This window comes from Pelophylax lessonae, assembly GCF_965119305.1.
Source record: "Pelophylax lessonae genome assembly, chromosome: 4".
Lineage (NCBI taxonomy): Eukaryota > Metazoa > Chordata > Amphibia > Anura > Ranidae > Pelophylax > Pelophylax lessonae.
The window spans coordinates 654,360,308-654,376,022 of NC_138771.1; the positions used below are offsets into that span (position 1 = coordinate 654,360,308).

Here is a 15,715-nt window from a genome sequence, read left to right on the forward strand (position 1 = left end):
GGAGGTTAAGAAGGAAAGGGCCCCTGGGTGGCTGGAGGAGGAGAAGGAGAGGGACCCTGGGTGGCTGGAGGAGGAGAAGGAGAGGGACCCTGGGAGGCTGGAGGAGAAGGAGAGGGCCCCTGGGTGGCTGGAGGAGAAGAAGGAGATGGCCCCTGAGTGGCTGGAGGAGAAGGAGAGGGCCCCTGGGTGGCTGGATGAAAAGGAGAGGGGCCCCTGGGGGCTGGGGGAGGAGGAGAGGCCCCCCGTGACGCCAGAGTCAGTTGCCAGGGAAGAGAGTGGAGCTGAGCAAGTCCTGCATATCTGACATCAAAGCCAAATGTGGTGGAGCTGGAGCCCTTTTCCCAACACAATGACAGCACCCGAGGTGGAAGGTGAGGGGTAGCGGGGTTGTGACATTTTATAGTATATGGACTCTGTACATTATTGGTAGTTTTGGTTGGAGTTGTCCTTTAGATGTTTAACTCTGTTGTTTTCCCCCCCAGCTGTGAGGGACTGAGGAATCACAGCCCACTATGCTGGGACTTATAGTGCTCTAGAATGTGGAGGACTGAGGAATCCTCAGTCCCTCACAGAGGGCACTACAAGTTCCAGAATAGCAGGCTGCCATGCCTTAGTCCCCACAGAGGGCACTACATGTCTTAGAATAGCAGACAGTAGTTCCTCAGTCCCCTACAGAGAGCAGTACAAGTCCAAGCATAGCAGGCTTCCATTCCTCAGGGAGGAATGGCAGTGCACTATACTAGAATTTACAGTGCCCTCTGTGGGGACTCAGGTATGGCAGCCTTCTGACGTGGGACTTGTCGTGCCCTAGACTGTGGCGGACTGAGGAAGGGAAGTGTAAGGGGGTCTCTGGAAACTCTGATGCAAGGGGGAGCTTTGGTGACCACAGAGTTCCCTTTTACACCAGACTCCCCTTTCCCCCTCAAATCAGGGTTCCCAGAACTCTCCTTACATCAGAGTCTCCAGCATTACCCCTTAAATCGGGGTTCCCAGAACTCCTATTACATCAGAGTCTTCAGAGTTCCCTCTTACAGTGTAAGGGGGAAACTCTGGAGACCCTGATGTAAAGGGGGCTCTGTGAAATTTGATTTAAGAGGGGGACTCTAATGTAAAGAGGAATTCTGTGGACTCTGATATAAGGAGGAGATGCTGGGGGGAATCTGATTTAAAGGAGAACTCTTATGTAAGGGGGGACACTGAACTCTGATGTAAGGAGGGACTCATGACCTATAGGGAAATGCTGGGGACTGTGATGTAAGAGCAGACATATATATATACCTATATATACATACATACCCGATGTTTAATGATCTTTGATTAAAGAAGAATTGGTTAGAGAAAATTCTAGAAACTGTGAATTCATAGTACAAATGTTAAGGCTCTTAATATATGCAATTTATACAGTTAATTTTTATCGCTTGAATTATTTTTCCCATTATGGGTGTGAGTGGGGCCTCATGTCCAAGTTTTGCCTTAGGCCTCACAAAGCCTAGAGCCGCGTCTGATCCAGTCTGTTGGATTTTTCATTTGAATATTGCCAGCAGCTTTAGCCGCTAGCAATAATCACTATGTTCTTCGTCGGGGTCGGCTCCCCCCCCACTATGTTCTTCGTCAGGGGCGGCTCCCCCCCCGCTGGGAGAACAAAATAGCTATGCGGGTAGGATTCTCCCATCAACACTGACTGTGTTGATGAGAGAATCAAGCAATTTTCTTTCCTGCAACCATGAATCGCACCGTCTTTGGCCAGCTTTAGATACTCTAAATATTCTATGGCCAGGGGAGTGGCAGCTGGAGATCCTGCAGGAAGAGTGATAAGTCCGAGTCTCCAGGTGAGATATGGAAAATTCCAAGCTAAAGTGACTTTGAAGTTATGCCATGTACACATGATAAGAAAATCTGATGGAAAAAACACCGCTTTGGGAGCGATCGTTCGACATTCTGATCATAAGTACAAAGCTTTCGAGAGCCGGTCATTAAAGTTTTTCTCGTATGATAAGAGAACAAATGATTTTCATGTAAACAGACGACCCTTCGTCCGATATTCTTATCATGTGTACGAGGCTTTAGAGACCACCAGGCAACCAGCAGATTGCAAGAAGTGGCAATTTTCACATGTCTCTCTAGATACAGTATCTCACAGAAGTGAGTACACCCCTCACATGTTTGTAAATAATTTATTATTATTATTATATAATATATAATGTATTAATATATCTTTTCATGTGACAACACTGAAGAAATGACACTTTGCTACAATGTAAAGTAGTGAGTGTACAGCTTGTATAACAGTGTAAATTTGCTGTCCCCTCAAAATAACTCAACATACAGCCATTAATGTGTAAACCGCTGGCAACAAAAGTTAGTCCCCCTCCCTCCCAAGTCAAAATGTCCAAATTGGGCCCAATTAGCCATTTTCCCTCCCCAGTGTCATGTGACTCGTTAGTGTTACAAGGGCTCAGGTGTGAATGGGGAGAAGGTGTGTTAGATTTGGTTTTACCGCTCTCACTCTCTCATACTGGTCACTGGAAGTTCAACATGGCACCTCATGGCAAAGTATCTGAAAAAAAGAATTGTTGCTCTGCATAAAGATAGCCTAGGCTATAAGAAGATTGCCAAGACCCTGAAACTGATCTGCAGTACGGTGGCCAAGACCATACAGCAGTTTAACAGAGCAAGTTCCACTCAGAACAGGCCTCACCATGGTCGACCAAAGACATTGAGTGCACGTGCTCAGCGTCATATCCAGAGGTTGTCTTTGGGAAATAGATGTATGAGTGCTGCCAGCATTGCTGCAGAGGATGAAGGGGTGGGGGGGTCAGCCTGTCAGTGCTCAGACCATACGCCGCACATTGCATTAAAATTGGCCTGCATGGCTGTCATCCCAGAAGGAAGCCTCTTCTAAAGATGATGCACAAGAAAGCCCACAAACAGTTTGCTGAAGACAAGCACCCATGTCCTGTGGTCTGATGAGACCAAGGTAAACTTATTTGGTTCGGATGGTGTCAAACGTGTGTGGTGGCAACCATGTGAGGAATACAAAACAAGTGTATCTGCCTACAGTCAAGCATGGTGGTGGGAGTGTCATGGTCTGGGGCTGCATAAGTGCTGCCGACACTGGGGAGCTACAGTTCATTGAGGGAACCGTGAATACCAACATGTACTGTGACATACTGAAGCAGAGTATGATCCCCTCCCTTCAGAGACTGGGCCACAGGGCAATATTTCAACATAATGACCCCAAACAACACACTCAAGACTACCACTGCCTTACTAAAGAAGCTGAGGGTAAAGGTGATGGACTGGCCAAGCATGTCTCCAGACCTAAACCCTATTGAGCATCTGTGGGGCATCCTCAAACCGAAGGTGGAGGAGCACAAGGTCTCTAACATCCACCAGCTCTGTGATGTCATCATGGAGGAGTGGAAGAGGACTCCAGTGGCAACCTGTGAAGCTCTGGTGAACTCCATGCCCAAGAGGGTTAAGGCAGTGCTGGAAGATAATGGTGGCCACACAAAATATTGACACTTTGGGCCCAATTTGGACATTTTCACTTAGGGGTGTACTCACTTTTGTTGCCAGCGGTTTAGACATTAATAGCTGTGTGTTGAGTTATTTTGAGGGGACAGCAAATTTACACTGTTATACAAGCTGTACACTCACTACTTTACATTGTAGCAAAGTGTCATTTCTTCAGTGTTCTCACATGGAAAGATAGAATAAAATATTTACAAAAATGTGAGGGGTGTACTCACTTTTGTGAGATACTGTAAGTGTACTTTAGAGCATATCTAAACCCCAAAACAAAAATGTAATACTTTGCAGCTTCCAGTTCTTAGATGTAATATCTGCATTCGTTTTGAGTGGATTGTTACTTAAAGTTTTAAGGTCCGCCTGTTACTGTTTTAGAACTGATGGTATCATTACACTCAGTACGCAGCAGACATAACTGTATTGCTAACACTGATACAAGAGTAAGATTGTATACTTACAGAATTTAAGGTATAATCAAAGTCAATGTTCAATAGTGGCAGTCAGGCCAAGGGCTCCCTTCCTTCTCAGTCATCCAATCTCCAGATGGCAGACCCCTAATTTCCAGGTCACAGTCCTCCAATTTACAGATGGCAGACCCCTAATTTCCAGGTCACAGTCCTCCAATTTACAGATGGCAGACCCCTAATTTCCAGGTCACAGTCCTCCAATTTACATATGGCAGATCCAAATCTCCAGGTCACATCCCATAAATGTCCAGATAGCAGAGACCCAATCTCTAGGTCACAGTCCTCTGATCTCGAAATGGCAGACCTCAAATATCCAGGTCACAGTCCTCCAATTTCCATATAGCAGACCACCAATCTCCAGGTCACAGTCTTCAAGCTCTATTCTGCAGGCCCCCAAACCTACAGGTCACACTCTTCCTATCTCCATTTAGCCAACCCCCCCAAATCTCAAGGTTACAGTCCTCCAATCTCCAGATGGCAAACAATTAGTTTCCAGGTCACAGTCCTGCAATCTCTAGATGGCAGACCCCTAATTTCCAGGTCCAGATCTCCCTTCCTTCGCAATCATCCAATCGTCAATATGCAGACTCCCAATCTTCATTTCACAGTCCTCTAATCTCCTGATGGCAGGCCCAAATCTCCAGGTCACAGCCCTTCAATCTCCAGATAGCAGACCCCCAATCTCCAGGTCACAGTCTTCTGATCTCCAGATAGCAGACCCCCAATCTCCAGGTCACAGTCCTCTGATTTCCAGATAGCAGACCTTGAATCTCCAGGTCACATTCCTTATCTAGCAGACCACCAATACCCAGGTCACAGCCTTCTAATCTCAATCTAGGAGACCCCCCAATCTCAAAGTCACATTCCTCCAATCTCTAGATAGCAGACCCCCAATCTCCAGGTCACAGTCCTCTGATCTCCAGATAGCAGACCCCCAATCTCCAGGTCACAGTCCTCTGATCTCCAGATAGCAGACCTTGAATCTCCAGGTCACAGTCCTCTGATCTCCAGATAGCAGACCCCCCAATCTCCAGGTCACATTCCTCCAATCTCTAGATAGCAGACCCCCAATCTCCAGGTCACAGTCCTCCAATCCCCAGATAGCAGACCCCCTATCTCCAGGTCACAGTCCTCTGATCTCCAGATAGCAGACCTTAAATCTCCAGGTCACATTCCTTATCTAGCAGACCACCAATACCCAGGTCACAGCCTTCTAATCTCCAGCTAGCAGACCCCCCAATCTCAAAGTCACATTCCTCCAATCTCTAGATAGCAGACCCCCCAATCTCCAGGTCACAGTCCTCTGATCTCCAGATAGCAGACCTTAAATCTCCAGGTCACATTCCTTATCTAGCAGACCACCAATACCCAGGTCACAGCCTTCTAATCTCCATCTAGCATACCCCCCAATCTCAAAGTCACATTCCTCCAATCTCTAGATAGCAGACCCCCCCAATCTCCAGGTCACAGTCCTCTAATCTCTAGATAACAGACCCCCAATCTCCAGGTCATATTCTTCCAATCTCCATCCAGTAGACCCTCCAATCTCCAGGTCACAGTCCTCCAGTCTTCAGGTTGCAATCCTGGGGTTCCAAGCTGCTCTCACAGATCAATGAGGTTCGGTCTCCCAAGTCAAAGTAGGGTTTTGGTGTCAGAGTCCCAAACCTTCAATGCTTCTTCTCGTCTCTTTTACATGTGACAATGACATACTGTATAAAAAATGTCTCAGAATGTTGAAGAGTCCACTTTTACATCTACCATGCAAATTCAACTCAAGTAGACTGACTTCACTTTCAGAGTGAGAGAAACTCTCTACAGATTTGTACAAGCTTGTCTGTGACAGTACTCCTCTGTGTTGTCCGAAATGCACGGCTCCAGGCAGTTGAATCATACTTGGGATTTTTCTTGGAAGACCTTCACACACCCAGACAAATACCTTCCAAACAGTAATAATCACCTTAGATACACTAAGCTCTCTCATTGGTCAACATGAGAGCTGATAACATTTTTATATACGTTTCTGGCGCCAGAGAGAAGCTGACATTAAAGTGTATTTCTACTTTTACAGTCGAGCTAAAAGCCCATTATATGTTTGTTAGGTGCTCCCATTTACACAGCACACATATCTTATCTTTTAGATGTTTGAAGAGAAGTTGTCATGACGGACTGCAAGAATTTCCCCAAGTAGTTCTCAGTACAATACAATGGAGGAGCCAAGTTTCTAAACCAGGGGTATTTACTTTGAAAATACAAGGGTCAGATCAGTAAAACTTTCTTCTAGTAGAGGTCCGAATTGCATGTTTGGAACTCTGCTTGAAGCCCCTCTCTGATATCACAGTTCCGTTTTTATATCAGTGTCCTCATTTCCCCTTCACGTCACAGACATTTTCCCCTTCACAGCAGTGTCCTCCACCACCTTTTTCCATCCCCCCCCCCCCAGTAGTGTCCTTTGCCCCCTCTTTTATACCCTTCCCCACAGTGGTGTCCTCTGCCCCCCTTTACATCAACCCCACAGCAGTGTTCTCTTCTCCCCCCTTTCACAGCACCCCCCTCAGTGGTGTCCTCTGCTCCCTTTCACAATATAGCCCCCTGCACCTCTGCCCCCTATTCACATTTCAGCCCCCCCCCCGCAGCTCTGCCCCCCATTCACATTCAAGCCTCCCACCTCCTATTTATATTGCAGCCCCCCAAAGCTTTGCCCCCCTTCACAAGGCAGCTCCCCCCGCAGCTCTGCCCCCTGCTGCAGCCCCCTCCCCCTGCGGCTCTGCCCCCCTGTTTACATTGCAGCCCCCTCCCCCTGTGGCTCTGCCCCCCTGTTTACATTGCAGCCCCCTCCCGCAGCTCTGCCCCCTATTCACAATGCAGAACCCCCTGTAGTTTTTCCCCACATTCACAATACAGCCCCCCGAAGCTTTACTCCCCCATGCACAATACAGCCCCCTGCAGCTCTGCCTCCCATTCACAATATAGCCCACCACAGCGCTACACCACAATTCACAATACAGCGCCCCACAACACTGGAACCCAATTCAAAATGCAGCCCCCTCGCAGCTTTGCCCCCCAATTTACATTGAAGCCCCCCTCAGCTCTGCCTCCTGTTCACATTTCAGCCCCTTACAGCTTTGCCCTGCTCTTCACAATGCAGCCCCCTGGTAGCTCTGCCCCCTATTCACATTGCAATCCCCTCTCAGCTCTGCTCCCCTTTTTAAATTGCAGCCCCCTCCCGCAGCTCTGCCCCTATACACAATACAGCTCCTCCTGCAGTTTTGCCCCCCTATTCACAATACAGCCCTCCCATAGCTCTACTCCACCATTCAAAATACAGCTCTCCACAGCTCTGCCCACCATTCACAATGCAGCCCCCCACAGCTCTGCACCCCCATTCACAATACAGCCCCCACAGCTCTGCAACTCCATTCACAATGCAGCCCCCCCCCCCCCCACAGCTCTGCAACTCCATTCACAATACACCCCCCCCCCCACAGCTCTGCCCACCATTCACAATACAGCCCCCCACAACTCTGCAACTCCATTCACAATTCAGCCCCCCCCACCCCACAGCTCTGCAACCACATTTACAATATAGCCCACCAACAATACAACCTCATTTACATTGAAGCCTCAACTGTGCCCCTTCACAGTAGGATCCACAGCCACTTTTGATGAAGGGCGGAAGCTGCCGAAGTTAACTTTTCAAGTAAACTAGCAGGCGATTAGTTGCTAGGACCGCCCTTCATCCTAGCAACCAATCCCCTGTTAGTTCACTTAAAAAGTTAACTCCTAAAGTTCCTCTCCTCCATCCAAAGCGACTCTGCCTCTAGCTCTGTGTCGAGAACTGTCCTGCCTCCCACTCTTCTCTGTGATAATAACAGTGGTGGCAGCGGCTGAGCTGAAGTACTGGCTCCTAAATGGCGGGACCGCGGTCCAGATCCAGACTGAGTCATTGTCCCACCTGGACCGCGGTCCGCCATTTAGTGATGCAATGTTCTAAACCTTTAACTTTGTCTTAAGACAGACCGTAATCAGATCTAGTACAACTGATGAGATAAGATGTGCCCACATAGTACAGAGGAGGTTAATTATGGTAAACACAGCTTCTCAGCCCCCTCATAACAAAGAGATCTAAGGAGTGTTTCGGAAGTTGCAGAAGAGAACACCTAAAAAAAAAAAAAAAAAGGTAAACTGCAAACTTTAATTTATTCCAAAATTCTTTCATATGAATGGGGGAACTGTAGCAGATACAAAGTAGGTATTATCCTAATCTTCCAGAAAAAAGTTGAAATACCAGTTACAGTGGAGCTGAGCCCCAGAGTTTGTAGCCAGAGGTTCATTTTATTGTATCAAATAAAATGACTGAAGTTCTTACAGTGCCTTGAAAAAGTTTCCATACCACTTGAAAATTTCCACATTTTGTCATGTTACAACCAAAAACGTAAAAATGTATTTTATTGGGATTTTATGTGATAGACCGACACAAAGTGGCACATAACTGTGAAATGGAAGGAAAATGATAAATGGGTTACAACACACTATAGAGGGATATGCTTTGTTCATATTTTGTCTGAGATTTACAACAACTTTAAGATAAAGTTAGGGGGTAAGGTAAAGGTTAAGATAAAATTAGAGGGATAAGGTAACGGTTAGGATAAAGTTAGGGGGGGGGTAAGGTAAAGGTAAGGAGAAAGTTAGGGGGTAAGGTAAAGGTTAGGATACATTTAGGGGGTTAAGGTAAAGCCTAGGATAAAGTTTGGGGGTATGGTAAAGGTTAGGATAAAAGTAGGAGGGTAAGGTAATGGTTAGGATGAAGTTAAGGGGGTATGGTAAAGGTTAGGATAAACTTAGTGGGGTAAGGTAAAGGTTAAAAGAAAATTAGGTTGGTAAGGTAAAGGTTAAGAGAAAGTTAGGGGGTAAGGTAAAGGTTAAAAGAAAATTAGGTTGGTAAGGTAAAGGTTAAGAAAAAATTTGGGGGATAAGGTAACGGTTAGGATAAAGTTAGGGGGGTAAGGTAAAGGTTAGGAGAAAGTTAGGGGAGTAAGGTAAAGGTTAGGATAAAGTTAGGGGGTAGGGTTAACGATTAGGATAAAGTTTGGGGGTAGGGTAAAGGTTAGGATAAATTTAGGGGGTAAGGTAAAGGTTAGGATAAAGTTAGGGGGTAAGGTAAAGGTTAGGATAAAGTAAGGGGGTAAGGTAAAGGTTAGGATAAAGTAAGGGGGTAAGGTAAAGGTTAGGATAAAGTTTGGGGGTAAGGTAAAGGTTAGGATAAAGTTTGGGGGTAAGGTAAAGGTTAGGATAAAGTTTGGGGGTAAGGTAAAGGTTAGGATAAAGTTAGGGGGTAAGGTAAAGGTTAGGATAAAGTTAGGGGTAGGGTTAACGATAAGGATAAAGTTTGAGGGTAGGGTAAAGGTTAGGATAAATTTAGGGGGTAAGGTAAAGGTTAGGATAAAGTTTGGGGGTAAGGTAAAGGTTAGGATAAAGTTAGGGGGTAGGGTAAAGGTTAGGATAAAGTTAGGGGGTAGGGTAAAGGTTAGGATAAAGTTAGGGGGGTATGGTAAAGGTTAGGATAAAGTTAGGGGGTAGGGTAAAGTTTAGGATAAAGTTAGGGGGGTAAGGTAAAGGTTAGGATAAAGTTTGGGGGTAAGGTAAAGGTTAGGATAAAGTTAGGGGGTAAGATAAAGGTTAGGATAAAGTTAGGGGGGTAAGGTAAAGGTTAGGAGAAAGTTAGGGGAGTAAGGTAAAGGTTAGGATAAAGTTTGGGGGTAGGGTTAACGATTAGGATAAAGTTTGGGGTAGGGTAAAGGTTAGGATAAATTTAGGGGGTAAGGTAAAGGTTAGGATAACGTTTGGGGGTAAGGTAAAGGTTAGGATAAAGTTTGGGGGTAAGGTAAAGGTTAGGATAAAGTTTGGGGGTAAGGTAAAGGTTAGGATAAAGTTAGGGGGTAGGGTAAAGGTTAGGATAAAGTTAGGGGGGTAAGGTGAAGGTTAGGATAAAGTTAGGGGGTAAGGTAAAGGTTAGGATAAAGTTAGGGGGGTAAGGTAAAGGTTAGGAGAAAGTTAGGGGAGTAAGGTAAAGGTTAGGATAAAGTTAGGGGGTAGGGTTAACGATTAGGATACAGTTTGGGGGTAGGGTAAAGGTTAGGAGAAAGTTAGGGGAGTAAGGTAAAGGTTAGGATAAAGTTAGGGGGTAAGGTAAAAGTTAGGATAAAGTTAGGGGGTAGGGTTAACGATTAGGATAAAGTTAGGGGAGTAAGGTAAAGGTTAGGATAAAGTTAGGGGGTAGGGTTAACGATTAGGATAAAGTTTGGGGGTAAGGTAAAGGTTAGGATAAAGTTAGGGGGTAAGGTAAAGGTTAGGATAAAGTAAGGGGGTAAGGTAAAGGTTAGGATAAGGTTAGGGGGTAAGGTAAAGGTTAGGATAAAGTTTGGGGGTAAGGTAAAGGTTAGGATAAAGTTAGGGGGTAAGGTAAAGGTTAGGATAAAGTTAGGGGGTAGGGTAAAGGTTAGGATAAAGTTAGGGGGGTAAGGTGAAGGTTAGGATAAAGTTAGGGGGTAAGGTAAAGGTTAGGATAAAGTTTGGGGGGTAAGGTAAAGGTTAGGAGAAAGTTAGGGGAGTAAGGTAAAGGTTAGGATAAAGTTAGGGGGTAGGGTTAACGATTAGGATAAAGTTTGGGGGTAGGGTAAAGGTTAGGAGAAAGTTAGGGGAGTAAGGTAAAGGTTAGGAGAAAGTTAGGGGGTAGGGTTAACGATTAGGATAAAGTTTGGGGAAGGGTAAAGGCTAGGATAAATTTAGGGGGTAAGGTAAAGGTTAGGATAAAGTTTGGGGGTAAGGTAAAGGTTAGGATAAAGTTAGGGGGTAGGGTAAAGGTTAGGATAAAGTTAGGGGGGTAAGGTGAAGGTTAGGATAAAGTTAGGGGGTAAGGTAAAGGTTAGGATGAAGTTAGGGGGTAGGGTAAAGGTTAGGATAAAGTTAGGGGGTAAGGTAAAGGTTAGGATAAAGTTTGGGGGTAGGGTAAAGTTTAGGATAAAGTTTGGGGGGTAAGGTAAAGGTTAGGATAAAGTTAGGGGGTAAGGTAAAGGTTAGGATAAAGTTAGGGGGTAGGGTAAAGTTTAGGATAAAGTTAGGGGGGTAAGGTAAAGGTTAGGATAAAGTAAGGGGGGTAAGGTAAAGGTTAGGATAAAGTTTGGGGGTAAGGTAAAGGTTAGGATAAAGTTAGGGGGGGTAAGGTAAAGGTTAGGATAAAGTTAGGGGGTAGGGTAAAGTTTAGGATAAAGTTAGGGGGGTAAGGTAAAGGTTAGGATAAAGTAAGGGGGGGGTAAGGTAAAGGTTAGGATAAAGTTTGGGGGTAAGGTAAAGGTTAGGATAAAGTTAGGGGGGGGTAAGGTAAAGGTTAGGATAAAGTTTGGGGGTAAGGTAAAGGTTAGGATAAAGTTAGGGGGGTAAGGTAAAGGTTAGGATAAAAAACACCAAACAAAAAAATGCAATGGTCCCCTGCGCTCAGAAGTGAAATGACTACTTATATGGGATAAACCTAATTCTAGTAATCTAGTAAAGACAAGCTACTGCTACCTAAAAGAAACATGCAACATAAAAAACACCAACTTGTCCTGACTGAAAAGAATGGCATCAGTAGCGCAAACAGACAATGGTCATATAATGCACATTGCTGTACACTTTATAGAGTAAATATTAGCAAATAATAATAAACAGAGGAGATAAGGTCCATCACATAAAGATGCCTCAAGAAGAAGTCCATTATAGATGCTCAGACATCTAGGATAAAAGGAAGCCGAGATCCCAGTGTGCAGCTTAAAAGAGAACACCTCCTAGTCCTCCACCAATGTGCTGGTCACCCCAGAGAGATTGGGAACTCCCCAGAAACGTATCCCCACCCACTCTCATGGATAGGGCAAACTCTCGTGGTATAAAGCCTCCAAACACCGGATCATCTGTCACCAACTCCTTATCACTTGGGTAGGGTTAATGATGGGTTAACATCCCCTAAGGAAATCCTGGATCCGCTTCCTCTTCCTCCAATCACACGTCATCCATATGGGTGTATATGAAAAAACTGTGCACGCTTAACCCCGTTGTTCCCGGGTAACCAGGTGACGCTTATATGCTTCCGCTGAAGCAGAATCTCGTATAGCGGGGTGTGGCGGGGAATACTAAGAAGGGCTTTGCGCTGCAGGTAACAAGTCTCCCATTCCTGTTTGGAGCTGTAACGGGAATGGGAGACTTTGATGTGTGTTAAGGTTAAGGTAAAGTTAGGGCGGTAAGGTAAAGGTTAAAGGTTAAGGTAAAGTTAGGGGGGGGGGTAAGGTAAAGGTTAAGGTAAAGTTAGGGGGTAAGGTAAAGGTTAAGGTAAAGTTAGAGAGGTACGGTAAAGGTAACGTTAGAGGGGTAAAGTAAAGGTTAAGGTAAAGTTAGGGGGGTAAGGTAAAGGTTAAGGTAAAGTTAGGGGGGTAAGGTAAAGGTTAAAGGTTAAGGTAACGTTAGAGAGGTAAGGTAAAGGTAACGTTAGAGGGGTAAGGTAAAGGTTAAGGTAACGTTAGGGGGGTAAGGTAAAAGTTAAGGTAAAGTTAGGGGGGTAAGGTAAAGGTCAAGGTAAAGTTAGGGGGGTAAGGTAAAGGTTAAAGGTTAAGGTAAAGTTAGAGGGGTAAGGTAAAGATAAAGTTAGGGGGGTAAGGTAAAGGTTAAGGTAAAGTTAGGGGGGTAAGGTAAAGGTTAAGGTAAAGTTAGAGGGGTAAGGTAAAGGTAAAGTTAGGGGGTAAGGTAAAGGTTAAGGTAAAGTTAGGGGGGTAAGGTAAAGGTTAAGGTAAAGTTAGGGGGGTAAGGTAAAGGTTAAGGTAAAGTTAGGGGGGTAAGGTAAAGGTTAGGATAAATTTAGGGTGGTAAGGTAAAGGTTAAAGGTTAAGGTAAAGTTAGGGGGGTAAGGTAAAAGTTAAGGTAAAGTTAGAGGGGTAAGGTAAAGGTTATGGTAAAGTTAGAGGGGTAAGGTAAAGGTTAAAGTAAAGTTAGGGAGGTAAGATAAAGGTTAGAATAAATTTAGGGTGGTAAGGTAAAGGTTAAAGGTTAAGGTAAAGTTAGGGGGTAAGGTAAAGGTTAAAGTGAAGTTAGGGGGGAAAGGTAAAGGTTAGGATAAATTTAGGGTGGTAAGGTAAAGGTTAAGGTAAAGTTAGGGGGTAAGGTAAAGGTTAAGGTAAAGTTAGAGGGGTAAGGTAAAGATTAAGGTAACGTTAGGAGGGTAAGCTAAAGGTTAAAGGTTAAGTTAAAGTTAGGGGGGTAAGGTAAAGGTTAAGGTAAAGTTAGGGGGGTAAGGTAAAGGTTATGATAAAGAAAAAGGATAATATAAAGGTAAGGGTTAAGATAAAATTAGAGGGCTAAGGCTAAGCTAAAGGTTACAATAGAAAAATGATAATATAAAGGTAAAGATCAAAATAATACAAGCTTACCTTTATCCTAACCTTTATCTTAGCTTCCAAACTTTATCTTACTGTTACTTATTTTTAGAGGTGACCCCCCCCCCCCCTCCTCAGGGAATGACTGTGCTGAAAATGAACGTACCCCCCCTAATAATGTGATATATATAACCCCAGTTATCTCCCCCAGAATAGGGTTCATTATACCTCACTCCCAGAAGCGTTGTCCTTGTCCCCGGGACGCGGTGAGCAGTCGTAGAGGAGACTACAAGTGTCTACAGGTCCCGTATATCTCTTGGCAGTTGGCCAAGCTCTTTCCTTTTTTTCTATCAGCTCAGGGAAGCGAGAATAAACCCTGCATAGCTCAGCAGAGGAATCTCTCTAAGGTTTCTTCATCATTTTTGAGGGTCTGGTGGAGTCAGTCTGGCCAAACACAAAGGAGATGATTGGACCCACTGAGGAGGAACACAGATGACTTCTTATGTTCACCTATAAAAATTAGATTCCAATCTGCTGGCAGAGTTTGTAGCAGCATTTATATCCTGATATCCTGAGTCCTGCCCCTGACATGTGACCTTGTTTCAGGAGCTTGCAATCTATACCGAACAACTCAAAATGTGCAAACGGGTTACATCCTGTCTATATGACTCGTGGTGGTGGCCTCACCTGTAATCAGCCATCTGTCAATCCGTTCATCACAGAATGCTGATTGCCCCGGAGGAGACTCTGTAATCTTTTACATAGAAATCAGTTCCCAGGAAGAGAAAAGGGAATATTTTTGGTATGCAACAAAAAATAATAATATGATTTGTCATCAGGGCCTGGACAATGGGTGGGCAGGACAGACAGTTGCCCTGGGCGCAATGGTTTTTTGCAGGGATGGGGGGGGGGGGGCGCTTTGACCCTAACCCTAAGGGAAGGGGGGGGGCGCAGTTTGGCATCCTTGCCCTGGGCGCCGAATGACCTTGTCCCGGCACTGTTTGTCTTGCTGACGAGTATTACAGATTATTGTCTTATCAATTCATGTAAAATTCAATCATTTATTTTATTAGGGTTGCATATTGTGCTTTTTTTTAATCTTGCATTGGATGTCTTTCATATTCCTTTTTATTATATTGTATTTTTATTTTGTGTAAATATTTTTATTAGGTTTTCAAGCAAAGAAATTAACAAATACAGGATAACGTGGATGCGGACGCAGCCGCTAGGTTACATGTAACAAAGGTCAACAGTAAAGTGTCGTTTAACAATATTGTATTTTTATTGTATATACATTTTATGTAAAAAAAAAATAGGGAAAATTTACAAAAAAAAAAAAAAAGTCAAATCCCAAATGTCGTATTGATCTGCCATTTGTTATTCCATTATGCTATTTTTTATGCTACTACAACTCAATAAAATGTAATAATCAGAGGCGTAACTAGAACCTTCAGGGCCCTGATGCAAACAACCATGAAGGGCCCCCCAGACCCCTGGCCGGGGCCCTTACCTTCAAGCCCAGGGCTCTTCCCACTAATCCTGGGGCTCTTTACACTCGTTGCATGGCCTTTTATTACAGTCCCACAGCAGGATTGTTTCACAAGTTCTGCAGTGGGCCCCCTTCCTGCAATCTTGTGGGCCCCCTTCCTGCAATCTTGGGGCCTCCCCACAGTGGTGCAACGCCAGGGTCCGGTCGCAAGTGTGACCTTTGCGATCCTGGAAGTTCACCCACTGGTTTGCTACCGGGCCCCCTGGAGCATGGTAGCGATTGCAACCCCTGCAACCCCTGTAGTTACGCCCCTGGTAATAATAATTGTAAAATGATATTCAAAATGTTTAACCACTTTACCACCGGAGGATTTTGCTGTCTTACGTCCGGGCCACTTTTTGCGATTCGGCACTGTGCAACTTTAACTGACAATTGCACGGTTGTGCCATGCCGTACCCAAACTAAATTTACGTCCTTTTTTTCCCACAAACAGAGCTTTCTTTTGGTGGTATTTGATCACCTGTGCGATTTTTACTTTTTGCGCTATAAACAAAAAAAGAGCGTAAATTTTCAAAAAATAACAATATTTTTCACATTTTTTAATATGAAATTCTCCCCCAAAAAAATGTAAAAATCAAATTTTTTTTACATTTTTGGCCAATTTGTTTTCTACTACCTATGTTTGGTAAAAAAAAATCACAATAAGCGTATTTTGATTGGTTTGCGCAAAAGTTATTGCGTTTACTAACTAAGGGAATGATTTCTGTAATTTTGGTGTTTTTTTTTTTTTAACGAGTAATGGCGGCGATCTGCGATTTTTTTTGCGGGACTAC

The 15,715-nt window shown here is 44.5% G+C and overlaps 1 protein-coding gene across 1 annotated transcript in view; it reads right to left on the bottom strand.

The window, feature by feature from the left end:
• LOC309553459 (beta-1,3-galactosyltransferase 5-like) overlaps positions 1–13,732 on the bottom strand; it is an 88,510-nt gene extending 74,778 nt beyond the window's left edge. Inside the window, exon 1 of the mRNA XM_082254667.1 lies at positions 13,622–13,732. The gene's annotated coding sequence lies outside the window, so the exon portion shown is untranslated. The remainder of the gene's footprint in view (positions 1–13,621) is intronic.
• Between the last annotated feature and the right edge of the window lie 1,983 nt (positions 13,733–15,715).